The sequence below is a fragment of the Beta vulgaris genome, chromosome 5 (assembly GCF_026745355.1).
Source record: "Beta vulgaris subsp. vulgaris cultivar EL10 chromosome 5, EL10.2, whole genome shotgun sequence".
In the NCBI taxonomy this organism is placed as follows: Eukaryota; Viridiplantae; Streptophyta; class Magnoliopsida; order Caryophyllales; family Amaranthaceae; genus Beta; species Beta vulgaris.
Genome location: NC_079206.1, coordinates 40,391,948 through 40,408,440, shown reverse-complemented (window position 1 = coordinate 40,408,440; position 16,493 = coordinate 40,391,948).

The following is a 16,493-nucleotide window of genomic DNA, read 5'->3' as shown; positions in this document are numbered from 1 at the left end:
TATCTGCAGGCTTTCGTTTAGTCGTCCTTGTCGTTATTTTTCTTGCTTTTAAGCATATATATTTTTTATGGACACCTTCTTTGAGCTCAGAAGAGCGTGTATACTCTTTTTTGGATCTACTCCCTTTGTCCTCTATTAGTTTACCCCTATTTCTTTTAAGGGTGTTTCTTATTAGTTTAACCCTTTCTTTTTTTTTGCTATTTTTGGAATGAGACCACAAACTTTTCATCACACATATATTCAACTTTAAGTATAAATAATCTTTTCTCTCTTTCTTTGTATGCCCCACAGGCCACAATACTATTTCTCCTAAAACTCTATGCGAAAGAAATGGGTAAACTAATAGAGGACGAAGGGAGTACATGATACCAATTATTTATCTCATAAAACATTCTCTGTGAATTGCACATGGTTGGATGAAAATCTTTTTCGCACTAAAAATTTTCCTTGACAAAATATATTCCGAAGGCAAACACAATTATAGTTTAGCTTTCCATTTTTTGGTTCCTTGTATAGAAATTTAGGGAGAAGAAGAATATATAGGGCCATGGGGCAAGATAAGTGGAAGGAAGGTGAAAAAAGGTGTCTTCTCTTCACTTTAATAAATTAAGTTTCAGTCACTTTAGTTCAATGCCCATTCAGATAAGTTTCAATTAGGTTCAATTAGGGCAATAAATTCCAATATGGTCTAATAAGTTCCAATCAGGTGCAATAAGTTTCAATCAGGTCCAATCGGGTCTAATCAAGTCCAAAGTTTCAATAAAGTCTAAATAATCAATGATCAATAAATTTTAACTATAGTACTACTATGATTATTATATAATACTCCATTATATTTGAAGTACTACTATGATTATATAATATTATATTTGTATAATTATCTACTATTTTATTATTCATATTACTATTAGTTGATTATGTTATTATTAGAAAATATTATAATCATGGTCAAATAAAATTAACAATAATAATCATCTTATTTATAATATATTGCAATTCGTCTTTAAATAACTAGAGATAACATGTTTTCGTTACTAATAACAGTGAAAGATATAAATATTACTTGATTTAATACTAGTGCTTTATGAAATCAAAGCAATATTCGATAGTATATTAGCGGTGAAAGTTATGTATAAACAAGCATATAAATAGTATTTTTTTTGTTGATAAAATGTTATGCATAAGAGATAATTAATAATTACTATTTTTGTGAAGGATAAATTTTAATAATTATGTGATAATAAATTTTGAGCGATATTATTTATGTTAGGGGTAATATTTATGTTGTTACTAGGGGTGTTAATGAGCCTCCCTGCCTCGCAAACTATTTGAGCTCGACTTGAAATTTTCTAGAGCCGAAAAGTTCGATTCGAAAAGTTCGTGAGCAGACTCGAAATATATTTTAGGTATATAATTTTTCATATTATACAAAATAAATGAAAAAGGTATACTTAAATTGTGCGACTACTTATGAAAAACTCAAAACAATTAGTCTAAACTTATTTATAGAATATATATAATTTAATTTTTTTTTTTTTTACTCAAATTGAGTTTTAACGTAAATTGAACTAGAAAACTTAAGCTCGAAAAAGATCGAGACTCGGCTCGAGTCCGAATAAAAGTGTAACGGGCCGAGCCGAGCAAGTCAAGCTCGATCTCGACTCGGCTCGTTAACACCCCTAGTTATTACTCATCAAATAAGTTACAATCAGGTCCAATAAGGTCTAATAAGTTCGAATCAGATCGAATGGGTCTAATAAGTTTCAATCAGATCCAATCAGGTCTAATACGTTTCAATCAGGTCAAATAAGTTTCAATCAGGTCCAATAAGTTCCAATCAGGTTCAATAAGTTCAGTTCTATTCAGATAAGTTTAGTTTAGTTCAGAGGTTATTCAGGTGAATAAAACGCACTCTAAAATGGGAAAAATACTTCCTCCGTTTCTTTTTAAGTGACACATTTACATAGTGTTTACTATTCACAGTTTAAACTTTAATTAGCTTTGGTGATTTACATTTTAGGAAAAACATAGTCATGTGGGATCTTGTTAGATTCGTTTGAATGTGAATTTTTTTAATATCAACTTTTTATAATTTTTATTTATTAAAAATTGAAGATATTAATGGTTAAAATAATGCATTGGCAAACGTGAAAACAAGAAATGTGTCACTTAAAAAGAAACGGAGGAAGTATGTGTTTTTCCTTGAAGGAAAATATTTTTTTATCATTGGCGAAACAAATCTCTAGAAATTAGAAAGTTGTGTTCCATCCTTTACAATTCAAAAAAGAAACATGATAAAATTGCACATTTTTTTTTAAAAAATTGAATACTTTATTATTCTATACTTTATATGCGAACTCTTGAAAAGTTTAATGCCCATGTAAAAAGGCTAAGACACTCTCACTTACATAATAATTATATTAAATTAATTCATAAAATGATGCAGACATTATTTAATCAACGTATGCACATGATTATTTAATTTTTTGCTAAATAGAATGTATGTCAAATGTTTATTTAGAGGAACTTTATACTTCTTACCTACTTCCTCCGTCCCATTAACTTCCCTTTTTATTTTTTGCACTAGTCATGGATAAGTAAGCTTTCTAAAACTTTTTTCCAATATATAAGAAAAAACATAATCATGTGATGTTTTTTTTGATTCGTCTCATTGAGTACATTATGAAAATCAAATTTTTATTACTTTTACAAAAATGTACTCCCTCTATTTTTTATGTTATTTCTACTTGGAATCTCCACAATGTTCATAACTAGAGTGAATCTTCAAAATTATTATCAATGTATAAAAAAAAAAAAGTAATGTAGGTGTAGACACCTAATCGTGTCTTCCCATTTAAGGATTTAATGATGAAACATACCGCAGTATTAGTGGGGCGCGATCCAACGGAAGAGCAATCTAAATAACCACTCCAAAATTGTGTTTGAAATAATATTCTAAAGCCCAATTGATTGTTCATGATGATTAAGTGTATTTTGAGCCCACAAAATATTTTGAGTCCATTAAAAGCCCAATATAATATTTATTATTTTAATGAATATTTTTCATAAATATTTTTATTATCTTTGATAAATGAATTAGATTTTTAATCCGTAAAGATCAATCTACAGAATTTTAGGGGGAAAAAAGTTATTTTCGAAAGACGCGTAGAATAAAAAAACGAATATTCCAGAAATATGCGCTAGACGCGGGTGCTGCGCCGAGCGCGCCACGTGCGTCCGACACGTTGACCATGTCGTGCCAGGTGCACCAATGAACGTCTGACACGTGGATTTGTGACTCACACAAAGTCCTGCGTCTAACGCAAGTCATGTGTGAGAAGCAACTTTCCGTTCTATCTTTTTAAAAACGCGTTTACACGTGTATATTTCTGATTAGGCTAGCTGCGTCAGGCACACCAATGTGCGCCTAACGCGTGGCAGTGTGCCTGCCACGGAGGACTACACTTGGGGCAGGGTTTGTGTGAGGCACACACCTCCCTTTGCCTGTAAATGCTCCTGATTTCTCGAATTACAGAAGACTTTTCATTATTGTTTTACGAATACAAAAAGTCCTTACGAATCTTACGAATACACTTCGACTCTCAAAACACTCAAACACTCAAATACTTTCACTACTTTCAATCAACCCTTAATCACACTGCGTTCCTGGTTCCACGATTGCTCCGCCTAAAGACCGTTGCACGCTTCAATCTAAACTGCATAGGTATAATCCTGAGGGCCCTTGAATGAATTCTCTATTTTTATATCGAAGTTACTCACTGTTTCTTTCCTGATGTAGATCTTTAATATAGAATCTTTGTGCCGTATATTCTAAACCTTTTTCTTTCTTTTTTATTTATTTTTTATTTTATCATACTTGGCTGATTATTCTATGCATATATATGATTTTCCCGCTTTAATAATTTTATCACCAACATGTTACTTTTGTTAATCACAGACCTAAAGAACTGTTCTAACGTTAATCAGATTAATTTGGACAACCTGCTAGGTTCGGTTTAAATTGATTGCATAATAACATAACACTAAAATTAGTCTTTTTATGTGTATTGTGAACCAATCTAGACTACATATTTTTAGGGTGTTTAAAATATTATATGATTATTCTCTAGGATAAAATATGTAACGACTCGATATTTAGTAGAGACCACCAATAGACAATATGGTTCCTGACTGTATTGTACCCTCACCCCAAACTCAATCTTTGGTTCATTTTGACCATCTATGGAGTCATGATTGGGAAATCTTCATTGGATAAGTCATTAATTTGTCTCTACGGTTTCCCAATATCCAATTAGGTTTATGATTCTTCCTTTAAAGAATTATTGGCGACTTCAAAACATTTCAAATACAAAAACCTTTACACTGGGGTAGTCAAATATAATACGCGCTCATCTCACGTAGGCGAAATAATAACACGCCTACAATTTGGCGACTTCACTAGGGAGGATGTAAAAAATAATAATTTTTTTAAATGAGTTGGTGAAACTTGAAAAATACGATTCATTATCCTTTTATGCCTTAAAATAATATATAGTTTTGCATATGCATGGCTATTGTTCAGTCGCCATAAGGACAAACTACCTTGCCTCGTTAGCACATGTTCTATGTGTTAGGTCACCCCCTGGGGGTTTGCGCTTTGTCCTTCCAAAAAGCTCCCTGAGTGATAGTGTTGGATCTTAGTCATAAGCAAACCAACCCAACCATGGCAATGTTCTCTTGTTCCCGACTTGAGAACTGGATTTTGTTTTACATGTGGCCACCTCTTTAAGCAGGGGTACGAAGCGTGAGATCAATCTCTTAGTAATGGACCATTTTCAGACTGAACCTAAACCTGACCAATAGTTTCAAACATAAAACGGGACTTTAGGTTGGAACTTTGCATCCATGTTATATGACATTTACCTGTGATTGCAATTTTTCCTGTTATTATATTGTCAAATTTGCATTATTATGCGTCAATCTGAAAATTGCGTCTAACGAAGAATAAAAAGATCGTCAATTGCCCAATACGTTGCCTAAATCCCTGAAAAAACGTGTTGGGGAGTAGTGCGCCAAGCGCATTAGGTTTCCCCTGGCGCATCACTTCACAGTCTGTGCGTCGCACTCTTTCCCTAATTTCATCGTCGTAATGAACGATCCTACGTACTATGTCCGTCTGTCTGCATTCCCTAAAAAAAAGTGGTCATTTAAGGAGTTTTACTCAATTCAAGAAAAAAAGTCCTTTCATGCAAGGTCGACTTTGTCCTAAAAAGTCCATCTAGAAAAGTGGTCATGGTAGAGGTAGGAGTGTCATGTAGGTCTACCTCTTCCCGTTTCATCCCTACTATCCGTGTCAATCTTACCTTACCATATTCATTAATTTCAAAAAATGTACATTTTTAAAAATCCATTCTACACCTTCTTCTATTCTACCTTTTTCAAAAATATTTTCTAATCATCATGATACCACGACATTTTAATAAAAAATATATTTTCAAAACCAATCCATCATGTTTTCCTAACAAAAGATAAAAACAAGGGGTTCCTTTATAAAACGGATTTCAAAAATTCTAAGCCCAGTCCAAACACCTTCATTCAATCTAATCATCCAAATCCAATCCATCTTACATTCACTTTAGGCCCATATGCATTAGAATTCACTTGCATTCATATTAGGTCCATCTTATTTGAGTCCATGAAATCATATTATGCTCGCTAGCATTAGAGTCCATTTTAAGACCATAGAAGTCTAGCCCATGTCAAAATCTAGGCCCATTTGCATCTATGTGTGAAACCTAGCCTATCTCAAGCCCAGTCCAAGTCTATTCACAGTCTATTCCATTCTAAGTCGAATCTTAGTCCAAGTCAAACCTATATGTCAATTCATATCCTAGGCCTAGTTTGAATCTCCATGTAAGCCCTAGTCAGTCTTCGGACTATAAAAATCGAGTCAGAGGACTATAAAAGTTCATCTAAAGTCTAGCCTGCTTGCTCACATGTAAGTTCAAGGTCTAGCATTCCTTAAGTCTATAGACAATTGTTGTGTCTAGCCTGCTTGCTCACCTGTAAGTTCAAGGCCCAGCATTCCTTAAGTCCATAGGCAATTTTTGTGTCGAGCTTGCTTGCTCACCTGTAAGTTCAAGGTCTAGCATTTCTGCTTGCTCACCCATATGTTCAAAGTTTAGCATTCCTTAAGACCATAGGCAATTTTTGTGTCTAGCCTACATGCACACTCGTAAGTTCGAGGCCTAACATTCCTTAAGTTTATAGGCAATTGTTATATCTAGCCTGCTTGCTCACCCGTAAGTTCAAAGTCTAGCATTCCTTAAGACTATAAGAAATTTTTGTGTCTAGCCTGCTTGCTCACCCGTAAGTTCAAGTTATAGTGTTCCTTAAGTCATAGGCAACTTTTTAATCTAGCCTGCTTAGCTTAATGTAAGTTTCAAAGTCTAGTCGTTTATCTTGCTTGCTCACTCGTAAGTTTAAAGTATAGTTGCCTAGCCTGCTTGCCTTAAGTTAAGAGTTTGGTCTCTGTTATCGTCCAACCTTCCTTAATGTCTAGCCTACTTGCTAACCCGCAAATTCAAAGTCTAGCATTCCATAAGTCCATAAGCACTTTTTGAGTATAGCCCGCTTAGTCTAATGTAAGTTCCGAAGTCTAGTTGTCTAGCCTGCTTGCTCACCATTAAGTTCAAAGTCTAGGTGCTAGCCCGATTACCTTAAGTTAAGATTCTAGTGTCCCTTATTGTCCAGTCTTCCTTAAAGTCTAGCCTACATGCTCACTCGTAAGTTCAAAGTCTAATCTCCCCTAAAACCAATCGTGGAGTCCAGTCTGCTTGCACGATTCAGTCCATGTTTGGATTTGCATATAGTTAGGTCCATGTCTCCATCATGTTCAAGTCCATATTAGTCCAAAATCCATAACCATTTCTATTCCCATTTCTAATCATTTTTCATTTCCGTTTCTTACCTCTCATTACCATTTTGATCACTTATTCCCACTTCTCATCTCCATTTCTCATTTCGAAAACATTTCTCAATCTCCCTGAAAAGGTAACATTGGGTGACCTCTCAAAATTCAAAGGGGTCGAAGACCCAGATGACCACTTAAGAGCTTTTTTCATTTCTATGGCTATTAAGGGCATGATCAACGACCTGTTTGCTTATGTCTTTCCTTTAATTTTGATGCACACCCATCCAAGTGCGTGGTTCAGATCACTGAACAAAGCCAAGCTGAAAGATTGAGACTACATCAGCGAAGAGTTCCACAAACAATATATATACAATACCCAGCTTCCTGTTGACCTGCGTGAGTTGGAGTGAACTAAACCAAACTCCAACAAAGATTTCAACACCTTCCTTAACAGATGGAGGGAAAAAGCTGCACAAATGACTAAATAGCCGTCCAAGGGAGGCTCAAGTCTGAGTGGTGATTCGTAACCTGCAACCTAAGTATGGGGATCATATCAAGTTCTAACCCATAGAGTCTTTTCACGAAACTCTATAAGGTAGGCCTACTAATTGAAGAAGAGGTACATACCAGCAAGAACAAGGGTTTCAACAACAATCACTCTTTCAAGAAGAGTAACAATAACCCTTCTAGCTCTAATGTCAATACTCTAACTACTAAAAAGGGAGGTTATCGAAAGCCTAAAAGAACATTCACTCCATTGGGCATGACTCCTAGAAGAAGCCTTGACTAGGCTTCGCGCAAAAGGAGCAATACAGCGTATCTGTCCCACTATAGACCCTGCTCATGAGAATAGATCCAAGAGGTGGGATCCAAATGCCTACTGCAAGTACCACCAAGGGATTAGACACCTAACATCTGCGTGTTGGATATTAAAGAATCATCTACAGGATATGGTTGAAGACGGTAGATTGCCAATTTCGCATGTAGCAAAAGTCAACATTAGTGGCAACCCCGGCCCGCGCCCTTGGGAAGTGACTAAATAATGCTGGGGCATAGTCATATAATGCTAGTTTTCTAGGTTGAGTCCGGGAGTCCCTCCTCTAACTCCTTCATTTCCTTTCCCATCGAGTCTATGTCCTCTAGGACTATAATGTTTATTAGCCTTGTTCTATTTATTTTAAATTAATCAAATAAGTGCATTTTTATTTTTATTATTATTCATTGGCCTTCCATCATTTTTATTTATGCTTCGAGTTCGATGATAATGAAACTTAAATCACCTTATGAACTTGACTAATAATCATAAAAGATATCTGAAATAAAAAAAATGATAAAAAAGAGGACATACTTTGGATCAGTAGTTATTCCCCGCTCCCTCCATCTTCCATAAACTATCATCTCAAAGCAAAGCTCAACAAAGAACCTTGAAACCTTTCAATATCTTAAACCAATAGCTTGTGGCAAGCCTTACTACATAAAAATATATCAATGCTAGGCAAAACAAAAAAGTGATAAAGATCAAAGTGCGAAAAATATAAAGTAAAAGCAAAAGAAAGAAAAAAAAAAAACGACAAAAAGAAAGAGCCAAAGGCAAAGAAATAAAAATTCATGCTATGAGGCTTGCTCACAAGTTCTACCCCTTTAGTCAAATCCTCCAACCCATCAAAAGCTTAGCCTATATAATCCAAATCCATGATTCTTACATTTGCCAAACAAATTAAATAGTCATCCAAGCTTCAATCCTTAAATCTTTCATCAACTCTTCCCTAACTCATTTTTCATGGTATATCCAATCCCGCTAAGTTGAAAACCCAAAAGGGAGGCCTAGGCATTAGGGCACGCACAAAAAAATAAAGAGAATAAAAAGTAAATCAGATTTAGAATTACGAATGGTCTAATTTCGCAAGGATACGTAGGAATCCTCGTTTCGAGGTCCGACCGCTTCAATAAAATAAAGTTAATCAAGTTATAGTAATTTGATTTTCTAGAGTTCAGGAGCGTAATCTCTTTTTAGATCCCGACATAGACTCGAGTCTGAACCCACCCTTGTTGAAGTCTTTTTTTACCTACATTAATTTAAGTCACAAATTAAAACCTTTTTATATTTCTAAATCCAAATTCTCCTTGACCCGAAGGACTCTCTGATTGTTCCATGGTTTATGGCAATATTTGACTTTGCCTATATTAGATCAAGTACATTTCAATATTAGATCAAGTATATTTCAGTTAAGGCTCAAGCCAAATTCAGGACAAGCGAACCCAAAGTAGGGGCTTCCTATGTGTGGTGGTGCCTCCTATTCAAATTCAACTCCGGAAACATTGTAATCCGCGGACCTCGTTTACGAACCTCGATTATATAATAAAAACGCTTTTTGAAAATCATTCTATCATTCTACACATCTTCTAGCCTTGCAAAATCATGACCTTGCATTGCAACCTTGCAAAACCCCGACCTTGCATTACATTACATACATTCTAGTCTTACATAACCCAAACCTTGCATGACGTGTCATCCCTTAGCTTTCCATAACCTTAATCCTTGCATAGCGTCTCGTGCATCCTTAGAGAGTCTAAGTTTGCATCTTTGCATCATTATAAGCTTATTTGAGTTGTTTGCACCTATCCGCTAACATCTTCTTCTGCAGATAGTCAGATTGCTTTTAGTTATTGTCCTGCATCCTAACTTTGTTTTGTAGAGACCGACATATATAGATAAGAGCGTTAAGAATTGTTCTTTGTCCCGACACCGGTTGTATACTTTGAATTTCGATTTCCCGAACCTCAGTCAAAGTGAGGGCATCTGTAGACACATAATCGTGTCACTCCATTGTAAGATCCTATGATGAAACATACCATGATATTAGTGGGCGCGACCCAACGGAAGAGCAATCTAAAGAACCACTCTAAAATTGTATTTGAAATAATATTCTAAAGCCCAATTAATTGTCTATGATGATTAAGTGTATTTTAAGCCCACAAAATATTTTATGTCCATTTAAAAACCCAATCAAATAATTATTATTTTAATAAATATTTTTCATAAACATTTTTATTATCTTTGATATATAAATCAGATTTTTATTCCGTAAAGATCAATCTTTGGACTTTTAGGGATAAAAAAGGTATCTTCGAAAGACGCGTAGAATAAAAAATGAGTATTCCAGAATATGCGCCAGACGCCGAGGCTGCCCCGAGCGCGCCACATGCATCTGACACATTGGCCATATCGTGCCAGGCGCGCCAATGAGCGTCTGACACGTGGATTTGTAACTCACATAGAGTCCTACGTTTGACTCAAGTCCTGTGTGAGACACAACTTTCCGTTCTATCTTTTCAAAAATGCGTTTACACGTGCACAATTATGATTGGGCTGGCTGCGTCTGGCACACCAATGTGTGCCTGACGCGTTACAGTGCGCCTGACACAGGGTTAGCGTGAGGCGCACACCTACCTTTTGCCTATAAATACTCTTGATTTCCCAAATTACAAACGACTTTCATAATTATTTTACGAATAAATTTTTTTTTTACGATTACTTGCAACTACACTTTGACTCTCAAAACACTCAAACACTCAAATACTTTCAATATTTTCAATCAACTCTTAATCACATTGCATTCCTGGTTCCATGATTGCTCCGCCTAAAGATCGTTGCGCCCTTCAATATAAACCTCTTAGGTATAATCCTGAGGGCCCTTGAATAAATTCTCTAGTTTTATATTGAAGTTGCTAACTATTTATTTCCTGATGTAGATATTTAATATAGAATCATTCTACTATATATTATAAACCTTTTTTCTTTCTTTTTATTTACTTTTTATTTTTTTTTTATATTATCATACTTGCCTGATTATTCTTTGCATATTATATGATTATCATGCTTTAATAGTTTTATCACCCACATGTTATTTTTATTAATCAAAGCCGTAAAGAACTATTCTAACATTAATCAGATTAATTTGGACAACCTGCTAGGTTCCCTGTAAATTGATCGCATGATAACATATCACTAAAATTATTCTTTTTATGTGTTTTGAGAACCAATCTAGACTAAATATTTTTAGGGTGTTTAAAATATTATATGTTTATTCTTTGGCATAAAATCTGTAATGAATCGATATTTAGTAGAGGCCAACAATGGGTAATATGGTTCCTGACTGTATCGTAAACTCAATCTTTGGTTCATTTTGACCATTTATGGAGTCATGACGGGAAAATCTACATTGGATAAGTCCTATTTGTCCATACAGTTTCCCAATATCCAATTAGGTTTATGATTCTTTCTTTAAAGAATTGTTGGTGATTTAAAACGTTTCAATACAAAAACCTTTACAGTGGGATAGTCAAATCTAATACGGGCTCATACCGGGTATGCAAAATAAAACTATGCCTACAGTAGGGGTCTTGCATTGTTTTTGTGTGAGGGCCTGAGGGGTAATAAGAACGATATATCTACCAAAAGAAGATATGAAGGGTATAATTAGGTTAAGGTAATGTGTTCTTTCCCTTCTTGTTTTAAAGTCCAGAATATGGGCATTCCGCCATTCTTCAATCTCAAAATTTTACAAAGATGGTTTTAATGGGTCAATGTCCTGTTACAATAGGAAAAACATACTTTCTTTTATTTTTTCCCACCACCTATTCAACATCACCTCGCCATTGATATACCACCTATCACACCATTAGAGCCACAAAAACCAACTCCACCATCCATCCTACCATTACAGCAACCCAAAACCATCTTGGCACTTTGAAAGCACCAAAGAGGTATATGGAAGAGAGGTGTGAAGCGTTGTGCCAAGGAGGGGAGGCAAGGCATGACACTTAGGCGGTGGGAGGCAGCGGCACCATCAGAGGGACTGCACGAGTAGAGACGTGCGAGAGAGAGGAAAACATAGGAGGATTGCAAGCGAACGTAAGGGGGGTTGCACAGGACGATAGTGGTTGGCCAGTTGTAGCCTGTTTTCGGTGGAGCATTGGCAAGGAGGAGGAGGGAGGATATGTGAGGGGGGAGGTGAGAGGAATACGTGGAGGAGGGATACCCCAAGAGAGAGAAAGAGGGTAGGAAGTAGGAAAGTGAAAGACATGTAAGAGGGAGGAGAGCGTAAGAGGTGGAGGAGGAATGAGGTGGAATTGGAGGGAGAGAGAGAAGGAAGAAAAGGAAGATGTTTTAGTGGAAAGGAAGAGGAAGATAAAAAATATTAACTAGTAAAATTATTGGTCACCTATTGTAAACAAATAATCGTGTCTCCCCATTCAAGGATTCAATGATGAAACATACCGCGCTATTAATTAGTCCGACCCAAGGGATTTTACAGTGTAAAAGCTTACTTTAATGATCCAAATCCTATTTTCAAGTCCGATCAATTATTCCTGATAATTAATTGTATATTCGAGCACATAAATAATATTTTTATCCCAATGCTTTGAAAAGCCCAATTAATTATTCATATAATTAATTGTTTTTACTTAATATTTTCATAAATAAATAAATATTTTCAAAGACATTTTTAATTGAAATCGGATTTTATCGCGTAAAATTAATTTTCGAATTTAAAGGATAAAGAAAACCGTTCAAATGCATTTAAATAACTGTTTAAACGTGTCTAACGCAAGGTGGTGCACCATTAGTTGAGCTGCGTTAAGCGCACCACTCTGCGCCTGACAAGTGCCTCTGTCCGTCACATAGAGACGTGCGCCTTGCGCACTCCCTGCTTGATGCGTAGTCTGATTTTCTTTCTTTTATTTAGTATTTTCCTATAAATATGTCACTATTTTCCGAATTCAAACACACTTTGACGAGACACTTTTACAAATACACTTTTACTTGAACACTCACGAATCTCTCATACTTTCACACTTTACACACACATACTTACATACACATACATACCAGGCAAGGCTTTGCCTAATGGTAAAGATATGGCCTCATGACTTCAAGGTCATGAGACTAAATCCCACTAGGGGCTCCTTGGGAGTGAGGTTTCCCTTACGATCCTGGTTGAACCTGTGCGAGGTACGAGTTCAGTAGGGTCCCTTCATCTTACTAACTTAAAAAAAATTCTTACAAACACATACATACTTTCATATTTCGATTGATCTTCAGGCTTTACGATTGCTCGTCTCGAAGGTTGTCATTCTCTCAGACCTAATCTGCATAGGTAGAGGGCCTTTGAATAAATATCTATTATTTTTACAATGAAGTGACTAACTATTTATTTTCGGATGTAGATCTATAATATAAAAATCGTTCTTTTGTACATTCTAACCTTCTTTTCTTTTTATCTATATTTCTTACATATGCATGTTACATGATTGTCCTGTATATGCTTTCATAACCTTGCATGTTATTATTGCTTATCAAGACCTAAAGAAATGTTCTAATATTAACCAGATAATTTGAACGACCTCTTAGTTTCATGTAATATTGATTGCTTATTAACTTGTCAACAAAAAAAAAAAGTCTTTTTTTGTGTTCCAGGAACCAACCTAGACTAATCTATATTTAGGCTGTATGTAAACATTATTTGGTTATTCTTTTGCATAAAACTTTACGTGAATCGATATTAAGTAGAGGCCATCAATGGGTGAATGTGGTTCTTGACCGTGTTCGGTACCTCACCCTCGAACTCAATCTATGGTTCATTGACCATCTATATAGTCCCTAATTTGTCCCTACAATTTCCTAATATCCAATTAGGTTTATGAGTCTTGCTTTAAAGACTTGTTGGAGACTTCAAAACATTTTTCAATACAAAACCTTTACAATGAGGTAGTCGAATACGCGATGCTCCCGCGTAAGCGAATAAAAATAGGCCTATAACTGGAAACTCCATTGGAGAGGATTTTAACATATATAATTTTTTTAATGAGTGGGTGAAACTCGAAAAATACGATTCATACTTGTTTTATACCTTAGAACTACATACAGTTTTGCATATGCATGGATATTGTTTAATCCATCATAAGGACAATCTTCCTTGCCTCATTAGCGCAAGTTCTATGCGTGAGGCCACCCTCAGGGGTTTGCGTTTTCTCCGTCCAAAAGCTTCCTGAGTGATAGTGTTGGATATTAATCATAAGAAAATCTACCCAACCATGACATTGTTCTCTTGTTCTTGTCTTGAGAACTGGAGTGCGTTTTACATGTGGCCACCTTTTTTTTAGCAAAGGTACAAAGCTTTGGATCAATCTCTTAGTCATGGACCATTTTCAGCCTTAACCTAAACTTGACCATAGTTTCAAACATATGACTCGACTTTAGGTTGAAAAGTTTTGCATCCATGTTATGTGATATTTACTTATGATTGCAATTTTGCCTGTTACTACATTGTCAAATTAGATTCTTATTGTTATGCATTGTGTCTAAAATTGCATCTAAAAACAAAAAAAGAAATCTTCAAAAATGACAAAAACCTCGCCTAAATCTCAGAAAAACATTTCGGGAAAGCAGTGCGCCAAACGCATTAAGTTGCGCTTGGCGCACGGCTCTCGCGCTGCGCAACAATGTTGCGCGGCACACATCCTCTGCATCGCACGTTTTTATCGATTTAGTTGTCGTGGTGGTTAATCCGGTATTCGGTATGTCTGGATTTGCGTAGAATCATGATCATTGTAGGAGTCCTTTTTGTCTAAAAATGAAACTCATCTAACTAAAAAGAAAATCAGTCTTTTCATGCATATAATCTAAGGTTAAGTGTATTAGAGCAAGTATGTCAAGAAGAGTGATCATGGTAGAGTTAGAGTCGCCATGCATGTCTACCTTTTGCATGCTATCCAACTAATCTTACCTATCAATCCTACCCCATCGTATTCAATCAATTTTAGAAACTTCTATTTTTCAAACCAATCATACACCTTCTTCTATTCTACCTTTTTTTTTGAAAACATTTACTACTCATCATCATACCATCTATTCAATGAAAAAATATTTTCAAAATTAATCCATCATCTTTTTCCAATAAAAGATAAAAACAAGGGATCCCTTTCAAGAAACGAATTTCGAAAATTTTAAGCCTAATCTAATCCAATAGACCCAACTCAATCTATTTGCATTGATATTAGGTCCATCTACATTTTAGTCCATGCATTCATACTAGGCCGACTTGCATTATAATCTATCTTAGACCATTCTAAGTCTCATATCAGTCAATGAAATCTAAGTCTAATTCTAATCAAATCCAAAGCTTAAGTTCATTTAGGACCAATTTATTCCATAGGTCTAGTTTGCATCTCTATGTAAACCCTAGTCAAGTCTTCGGACTATAAAAGCACAATTCATTCCCTAGGTCTAGTTTGCATTTCTATGTAAACCCTAGTCACGTCTTCGGACTATCAAATTCCAATTCATACCCTAGGTCTAGCTTGCATCTTTATGTAAACCCTAGTCAAGTCTTGGGACTATAAGAGATCAATTCGTTCCCTAGGCCTAGTTTCCATCTCTATGTAAACCCTAGTTGTAGGCATGGATTATTCCTTTAAGCCTACACGCGGTGTGAGCGCGTTTATTTGACTATCCTATTAGTAAGGTTTTATTGAAAATATGTTTTTGAATTCGCCATCAATTTTTTAAAGTAAGAATCATAAACCTAATTAGATATTGAAACGGTAGGGACATCTTAGGAACTTATCTAATGTAGATTTTCCCGTCTAGACCCCAAAGATGGTCAGGAACTAAAAATTGAGTTCGGAGGTGAGGGTACAACATAGTCAAGAACTATGTTGCCTATTTCCAGCCTCTACTAAATATCTATTCATTACAAATTTTATGCAAGAAAAATCATATAACATCATAATACACCCTAAAAAATTTAATCTAGGTTCGTTCAGGAAACACATAAAAGACTAATTTTAAGTGATAGGTTATTATGCAACCATATTATAAGATTCCTAACAGATTATCCAAATTATTTGAATTGGTTAGAACAATTCTTTTGGTTTTGTTTAGCAATAATAACATGTGGGTGATCAATATCATGCATAGGACAAATAACGCAACCAGGAATATTATATACTCCCTCCATCCCAGAATACTCTTGATACTTATCAAGGCACCTAGTTTTAGATGATAAGTTGTTGTTTACTTATCAATTATTTTATTGAAAAGTAGATGTGATAGGAATTAGCACTTAGTAAAAGCAGTATTATTTTATATTAAGGAGAGAGAATGTGGGCCACGGTTAGAGTTGGTAGGTAATAAGAGTGATATTGTTTTTTTTGGAGGAGAAAGATTGTGGGACAATAGTTAAAAGGTAGAATGATTAAAATAGTAGTGGGTCATATCCCAAAATAGAAGTGTAAAGAGTATTTCGGGACAGATAAAAAAGGAAAGTGTAAAGAGTATTCTGGGAGAGATAAAAAAGGAAAGTGTAAAGTGTATTCTGAGACGGAGGGAGTACAAGAATAATAAAAGGGTTAGACTTTACAAATAATCACGATTATCAATTAGAGATCTACATCATGACAAAAACTGTTAGTAACTTCAATACAATAAATATAACTGATTATTCAAGGATCCTCAGGATTATACCTATGTGGTTTAGATCGAAGAGCGTAAAGACCGTTAGGCGAAGCAATCGTG